The sequence below is a fragment of the Sorex araneus genome, chromosome 1, assembly GCF_027595985.1.
Source record: "Sorex araneus isolate mSorAra2 chromosome 1, mSorAra2.pri, whole genome shotgun sequence".
Classification (NCBI taxonomy): domain Eukaryota; kingdom Metazoa; phylum Chordata; class Mammalia; order Eulipotyphla; family Soricidae; genus Sorex; species Sorex araneus.
The window spans coordinates 70,311,797-70,320,480 of NC_073302.1; positions in this window are offsets into that span (position 1 = coordinate 70,311,797).

An 8,684-nucleotide genomic window follows, 5' to 3' on the forward strand; every position below is an offset into this window, starting at 1 on the left:
AAAAAAAAAAAAAAAGAAAAGTCAGATTTCTAACCGGAGGTACGGCTCTCTGAGAGAAAGGCAAGAAGCAGCCTAGGTTCTTTATAGGGTTAACACAGCCAGACGTACACAAAGGATGGGTGAGGGCGAGGCTAACCGAGAAATCGGGTGCGCGGAGTGGAAGAAAAAAAAAACACCTTCCACCCCTTCTATTTTGCATCGGGAGGCACATTTACATTTCAGAGTAAACCCGGCAACAAACGAGGGCAGCCGCGAGCCAGCGTCCCTCCGCGGGCAGCAGATGAAAGACGCTCCCCACGCCTTTGATGCGGGCTGCAGAGAGGAGCGGAGCACGTCCAAAGCGTGCCTGGGCGCGGGGCGCAGCCCGGGAACCCCAGCGGCTCCCAGGCAGCCGCCGGCCGGAGGGAAAACCCGGTCTAGAATACCCTCCATCCGGAATGGGTCGCCGGGACAGCACTGGGCAAAACCCGGCGTGGATCCCGGCGCGCGGAGCCCCTTCCAGGAACTGAGCCCGCCGGGTTCCGGCCCCGAGGGGGCCTGCGATCGAGCTCCCGACCCCAGAGGGCTCGTCCGCGGTGGGAACCTGGGAGGGGCCGAACATGCTGTTCGGAATAATTTAGGAGGGGGAATATTATTCCTGCTTGGTAGTGTGAAATCACTTATTTATGGCTTCCATTCAGGTCCGGGTTTGCAGATAATCCCCCTTTCTTAGCGGTCGAACTCATGAATGTTGATCTTGCAAATCAAGCTGACACTTGCAGCTTTTGTCCAGTGGGGCATACATCAAGGCCTGCCTTCTCCAGCCCGTTTCCCCTCTCATCGGAATGCATGCCCCAGCCTCCCGACTTCATGAAAGGCGCGCTCCGCCCCGCAGCGACCTCGGGTCTCCGACAACAATCGAGGGGCTTGTCAGCCAGGCACTCAGAGGGTCCTGCTCAGGGCCCCAAGAGAAGTCCTCCAGAAAGATTGCACCCTCCCCTTCCCGGACCGGAGGCGGTCACCCGATGAAGGGCGTCAGGGGGCTTGGCGGGGCGGGGACTAGGAATTCATGCAGAAACACGCACGACCCTGCACGCCTAAGCAAACTCGAACAAACCCAGTTCTGAGAAAGGAAGCCGTGGAACAATCGCATTTCTGTGGTTGGACGGTTGAGGGCCTGAAAGACGGCAAAGGCAGCCGCCAGGATGTGTGCATGTGCAATAATGAGATCAGATGGAGGAGGGCGGACCTCCGCCGTGTACACAGAAAGCATCAATAGAGGAGCGTCTGCCCCTGTGGAAGTCAGTCACTGTCTTTTGGGACTCTGCGAGCACTCCGGGGCACCGCGTGATAAGATGCTTCTCCGTTAATGCTAATGAGCTCATGTTTATTTAGTGCTCTAGGCTTCAGAGAAGTAAGTGCTCATTGCGGACCAAATGTCCTTTTGAGTGTCCTGTGATTATCATGAAGTCAGAGAGTATGTAACGACACTGGGGGAGGAGGTAGCTCAAAGTGTAATATAAACCCTAAATTTAAGCCCTGGGTACTGCAAGCCCCACCCACTACACCCCAGAACCTCCTGGGGCAGCCTTCACCACCAGGCGGAGCACTGAATGTCAGGGTTGCGACATAGAGCATGTCTTGCGACATAGAGCACGTCTGGGACATAGAGCAACATAGAGCATGTCTGGGAGTGAGTGTCCCACCCACCTCTCCCCAGCACTGTTTTTGATTTTGGACCCACACCCAGGGATGCTCAGGGCTAATCCCTGGCTCTGTGCTCAGAAATCCCTCCTGGTCAGCCTGGGGGACCACATGCAGTGAGGGATCTGAGGTCCGCTGCTTACAAGGCAAGCACTAAAACCCCAGTAATAGCTCTCTGATCCCTTCCCCCACATCTCCTCTGCCCCTCTCCCTCCAGCACCTTTTAGTCTGGCCCCTGTTGAAAGAAAGACAGATCCTCACACCATCCGCTGTCAGGAACCCAGACTGATGAATAAGGATATTCATGCTGAATTCAAATTTGATTATCATGCTGTTTCCAAAAGGGTCTCTCTAGGGAAGGAACTCATTCTGCTTCATACGCAGGAGGTTCACTTGTGTCATTTCTCACCATTTGGTAAAAAGCCATTTCAGTGTTCAGGCAGGGCCGTATGTAGGAAATGCTCACGCACTAAACTTAAGTTTGGATTGTTTATTTTAAAATTATCTAGATTGCTTGATAGAGAATGAGTAACTGAGATGCCTTAGATTACAACTGGCATATATTTTCCAGAAGCCCTAGGATGGTGCAGAAAGTAGATCACTTGCCTGACACACAAATTCCTAGTTAGCCAAGTACCCTGATAGATCATTGGTACTGCAAACAGTCCCCCAATCCAGTAGGAGTGACCCCAGACCACAGAGATGGAGTAAACCTTGAGCACCATCCTTTGTGGCCAAGAAGGAAAAAAAATGCAAATAATAATATTTTTCATATCTAACTGGTTTTACACACACATACACACTCATACACACACACACACGTACACATAGAGTTCATGAAACCTGTGAAAAGGTTTGAGTCCTGTAGTAGCAGATGAGAGCTGTGCCTTGAGGTCTGAGCAAACAAGAACACCAATTCTTGGCTTATTTTAACCAACTTTTGGTCACTTCATCCCTCATGGAGTACACCAGAGAGGAAATCAAAAAGGTTGGTTGAAGTTGATTTTTCTGAACACAAGAGGCAATAAGTGTGAACATTTCAGTTCACAAACATTTCTCAGAGAGGAGGAATATTGTGTGTTGGTCACTCAGTGGAAATAATCTTACCTCTGTTCACCATTTGCACATCAGGTTTGCTCTCTAGTACTAAAATTCAATAGTCAGCAATAAAGCAAAATAACTATTTTGCTTTGTTGAAGAATTTTTTTAATTTGCATGAGAAAAAAACAAATTATTATTATTGAAACGAATTCATCTTATCTTTGCTCTTGTGTTAGTGAGAATGTGTAGGATCTTGTGTTTTTTCTGTTGCTGATTTGTTCAGTCTCCACATAAATATGTCTCCTTTTCATCTGTATGACTTCATTTTTTTTTTGAGCACTGACAATTTTATTTTTATTTTTTTATTTATTTAATTTTTTATTTTTAAAATTTATTTATTTTTTAATTAGTGAGTCACTGTAAGGGTACAGTTACAGATTTACACATTTTCATGCTTGTGTTTCCCTCATACAATGTTCGAGAACCCATCCTTCCACCAGTGTCCATTCTCCACCACCAATGAACCCAGTATCCCTCCCACCCCCCAATCCTATCCACCTCCCACCCCATCCCACCTCTGTGGCAGGGTATTTCCTTTTGTTCTCTCTCTCTTTTTAGGTGCTGTGATTTGCAATAGAGGTATCGTGTTCAGTCTCTAGTCTACTTTCAGCACGCGTCTCCCTTCCCGAGCAGGATCTCCATCCACATTTTACTTGGTGTTCCCTTCTCTATCTGAGCTGCCTTTTCCCCTAGCATGTGAGGCCAGCTTCCAAGCCATGGAGCCAACCTCCTGGTACTCATTTATACTATTCTTAGGTGTTAGTCTTCTACTCTGTCATTTTATATTCCACAGATGAGTGCAATCTTTCTATGTCTGTCTCTCTCTTTTTGGCTCATTTCACTAGCATGAGGCTTTCCATGTTGATCCACTTATATGCAAAGTTCATGACTTCATCTTTTCTAACAGCTGCATAGTATTCCATTGTATAGATGTACCAAAGTTTCTTTAACCAGTCATCTGTTCTTGGGCACTCAGGTTTTTTCCAGATTCTGGCTATTGTAATGCTGCGATGAACATATAAATGCAGTTGTCATTTCGACTATACTTTTTTGCTTCTCCGGGATATATTCCCAGCAGTGGTATTGCTGGGTCAAATGCATCCATATTGTTTTCCAAAAGGGCTGAACCAGTCGGCATTCCCACCAGCAGTGTAGAAGAGTCCCTTTCTCCCCACATCCTCGCGAACAGCAGTTGCTTTTGTTCTTTTGAATGTGTGCCAGTCTCTGTGGTGTGAGGTGATATTTCATGCTTGTTTTGATCTGCATCTCCGTGATGATTAGTGATGCAGAGCATTTTTTCATGTGCCTTTTGGCCATTCGTATCTCTTCCTTGAGAAAGTTTCTGTTCATTTCTTCACCCCATTATCTGATGGGATTGGATGTTTTCTTCTTGTAGAGTTCAACCACTGCCTTATATGTCAACCCCTTATCAGATTGGTATTGGGTGAATATCTTTTCCCATTCTGTAGATTGTCTTTGTATTCTGGTCACTGTATCTTTTGCAGTGCAGAAGATTCTTAGTTTAATACAGTCCCATTTATTTATCTCTGTTTCCATTTGGTTGATAGTTATGTATCATCTTTGATACATTTAACTTTAATATCGTGGAGGGTTTTGCCGACCTTATCTTCGATTTACCTTATGGATTGTGGTCTGATGTTGATGTCATGGAAACCCAGAAAACAATCCAAAAGTTCAATGAAACCAAGAGCTGGTTCTCTGAGAGAATAACAAGATTGATAAACCGTTAGCAAGACTCACAGAGAAAAAGAGAGAGAGAACCCTAATAAACTGAATCAGAAATGAAAAGGGGGACATCACAACAAAAAACAAATGAAATTCAAAAGATCATCAGAGACTACTTTGAAAGTCTGTATGCCACGAAACAAAACCTAAAAGAAATGGATGAATTCCTTGATTCCTACAATCTCCCAAGACTGAACCAAGAAGACTTGGAATACCCGAATAGACCCATTAATATCAAGGAAATTGAAACTGTAATCAAAAATCTCCCCAAAAACAAAAGCCCAGGTCCAGATGGATTAACTGGCGAATTCTTCCAAAAATCTAAAGAGGACCTGCTGCCAGTTCTCCTCAAGATTTTCCAGGAAATTGAAGAAACAGGAACGCTCCCAAACAGTTTCTATGAGGCACATATCTCCCTAATACCAAAAGCAAACAAAGATACTACTAACAAAGAAAATTATAGACCAATATCCCTGATGAACACTGATGCAAAGATCCTCAACAAAATATTAGTAAATAGGATCCAACAACTCATCAAAAAGATCATGACCAAGTGGGATTCATCCCAGGGATGCAAGGATGGTTTAACATTTGGAAATCAATCAACATAATCCATCATATCAACAAAAGTAAAAATAAAAACCATATGATCATATCAATAGTTGCAGAGAAAGCATTTGACAAGATCCAACATCTGTTCATGATGAAAACTCTCACCAAAATGGGTTTTGGTGGAACTTTCCTCAAGATAGTCAAAGTCATATACCACAAACCTATGGCAAGCATTATCCTCAATGGAGAAAAATTAAGGGCCTTTCCTCTAAGATCAGGGACAAGACAAGGATGCCCACTCTCACCACTTCTGTTCAACATAGTACTGGAAGTACTTGCAATAGCGGTTAGGCAAGAAAAAGATATTAAGGGCATCCAGATAGGAAAGGAAGAAATCAAACTCTCACTATGCACAGACAATATGATACTATATCTAGAGAAGCCCAAAGCCTCTACTAAGAAGCTTAGAAACAATAGACTTGTACAGTAAAGTCGCAGGCTATAAAATCAATACCCAAAAATCCATGGCCTTCCTATATGCAAACAATGAGACAGAGGAAAGGGACATGAAAAAAGCAATCCCATTCACAATCATGCCCCAGAAAATCAAGTAACTCGGAATCAGCTTAACAAAGGAAGTAAAGGACCTCTACAAAGAAAACTATAAAATGCTACTCCATGAAATTAAAGAGAACATGAGGAAATGGAAACATATCCCCTGCTCATGGATAGAGAGAAACAACATTGTCAAAATGGCAATACTCCCCAAAGCATTATACAGATTCAACGCGATCCCTATAAGGATACGCATGAAATTCTTCAAAGAAATGGATTAAGCAATCTTGAAATTCTTATGGAACAACAAATGCCCATGGATAGCTAAAACAATTCTTGGGGAAAAGTTGATGGGAGGCATTACCCTCCCCAACCTTAAATTTTACTACAAAGCAATAACAATTGCATGGTACTAGAGCAAAGGCAGAGCTGCAGACCAATGGAACAGGGTGGAATATCCCTACACACAACCCCAAATGTATGACCATCTAATTTTGATAAGGGGGCAAGAAATGTGAAGTGGAGCAAGGAAAGCCTCTTTAAGAAATGGTGCTGGCATAACTGGACAACCACATGCAAAAGAATGGGCTTAGACCTCAACTTGACACCATGCACAAAAGTCAAGTCATCTGCATAGCTTCTTTCCAGTATTTCTACATGGCTCTGGGGCAGGCACATGACAAGAAAGTTCTTTTCTCTCTTTTGAGAACTGAAGTCTTCAGGAAGAAGACACATAACAGAGGAAATTGATCATGATTTATATGATGACTCTCTGAAGGTTTGCTAGGATTCAGGATTCCTGGGTTTTCCTGTGGCTGATAACTTTGGGGGCTTCTGGATTAGCTCTTTTCCATTCTATGGGCTGCTACAATACCCCATCAAAAGCCTTTTTAAAGTTGCTGAACTTAAATATGTTATAATGCAAGTCACATGCATAAACAGCAAAGTTTAGAAACCAATTACTGTATTTATGGTGAAATGCTACACGTATCTGGAAAACTACATAAATGTGCACTTCAAATAATTATACAGTGAGCACCAATGCTTAAGACCTGGGTCAAAAAAAATAAAGCATTCTAGATGCGAACCCTCCCTTCCCTACTCTGTTGCCCTCCTTAATGATAACAACCATTTACTTTGTTCTTCCCTAACCATTATACTGATAGAGTTGATAATTTTCCTTGCTTTATAGTTTTATCACCTACATATGCATCCCTGCAGGTTATTTAATTTTATCTGCTTTTGAAAATTATGAGAAGAACCTTTTGTCTTCATTCAGCCTTATGTTTGTGAAAGTCATCCATATTATGCAGAGAAATAGTTGATCAGTTTTAAAGCTTTTTGATAGCGCATTTGTGAATATATAACAATTACTTATCTATCCTTGTTGAAAATTTGCATTTTTTAAATTGGGGCTATTACAAATAGCACTGCTATAAACATCTTTGTTTATGTCTCCCAATAATAATGAGGAAATATCTCTAGCAAAAATCCCCAGAAAAAAAGCTTTCTAGGTCAAAGGGCATATATGTCTCAATCTTTATGCGATAATGTTACAGTATTAGGATTTTTTTTTGTTCTGGTTTGTTTTGTTTTATGTTTTAGTCACTGTGATTTACAAAACTGTTCATATGGGGCTCCATTACAAAAAATAAATAAAATAAATAAATTTTAAAAAAGAAGACTGCTCATGATACGGTTTCCTGTACATACAACACTCCAACATAACTCCCTCCATCCAGTGTCCCCTCCCCTTCACCGTTGTCTTAGGTAAGTTATTGTTGCCAAAGTACAATTTTTGATTACCACCAGCACTAGATGAAATTAGCACTTTTATTCTGAATTTTCTGCAAACTCAGTGCTTTTAACATTTAAAAAAATTCTGCCCATTTGATATCTTTACTTTTATTGTAATTATCTGGTTGCTAATGAGGTAAGCATTCTTTTAAATTTTACAGGCTTTTTGATCTTTTAAACAAATTATTATATATATGTATAAGTGTGTATATGTGTGTATATGTGTGTATACACAATCATCTATCTATCATATACACACACACACACACACATATATATATATAGCTAAGAATCCTCTAAGAGATTATACTAGGTTTAATGGTGATATTCAGCCATAACATTTAAGTACAATTGTAACTTTTCAGTGTTCATATTTTTTTACAGAATGCATTTGTTTAACCTTTAATTCAACAAATTTGAAGAGCTAATCATATACTCTTATTCTTGATATTATTTTATCTGACATTCACATGAAGATCTAACTTTGCTAAAATCTGACATTAGTTCGTACTCTTGGTACTTGCTATCTATTTTATTCATACTAAATTATATCTACTTGGGGTTTGGAGCCATAGTAGAATGGGTAGGGCACTTGTCTTGCAAACAGCAGACTGAACTGAATCTATAGCATCCTATATGGCCCCCATCCCTGCCAGGAATGATCCCTGAACACAGAACCATGAATAAGCCCTGATCTCTGCAATGTGTGGCCCAAAACCCAATAAATAAATAAATTTATTTAATTTTAACCACAGATACTAGCATAACATTGACTTGCAAAACATCTCATTACACGTCTTCAAAGAGACTTGTAATGAAACAAATGCTGTTGGGGTTATTAACTAATTTGTCTTTTCACCCCTGAAGAAGTAATTTGCTCCTTTCATTTTTAATGAATATAGAATTTTCAGCTAGACCTTCTTAGGTATAAGTCAATATATCATTGCAAAGCTATACTTAGAAATTCAACAAACCTTCTACTCTCACAACCAATTTTGATTCTCTATTATCCTTCTTGATCAATAGAAATAAACAAAGATAAGATGCAATAACAATCATGAACTATAAGTGTGAAAATTTGGGGGTATGGCCCTAGATTCTGTTCAGATAAGGGATCTACTAGAAGAAGAACAGCAAATAGTTTTATTTCATGGGTCAACTCCAATTCATTTCAGCAATATAGGGAGAAAAACCAAACACCCAAACCCTGGGCCCTGTGAGGAAGAATGAGAGAATGACTGAATCAAACC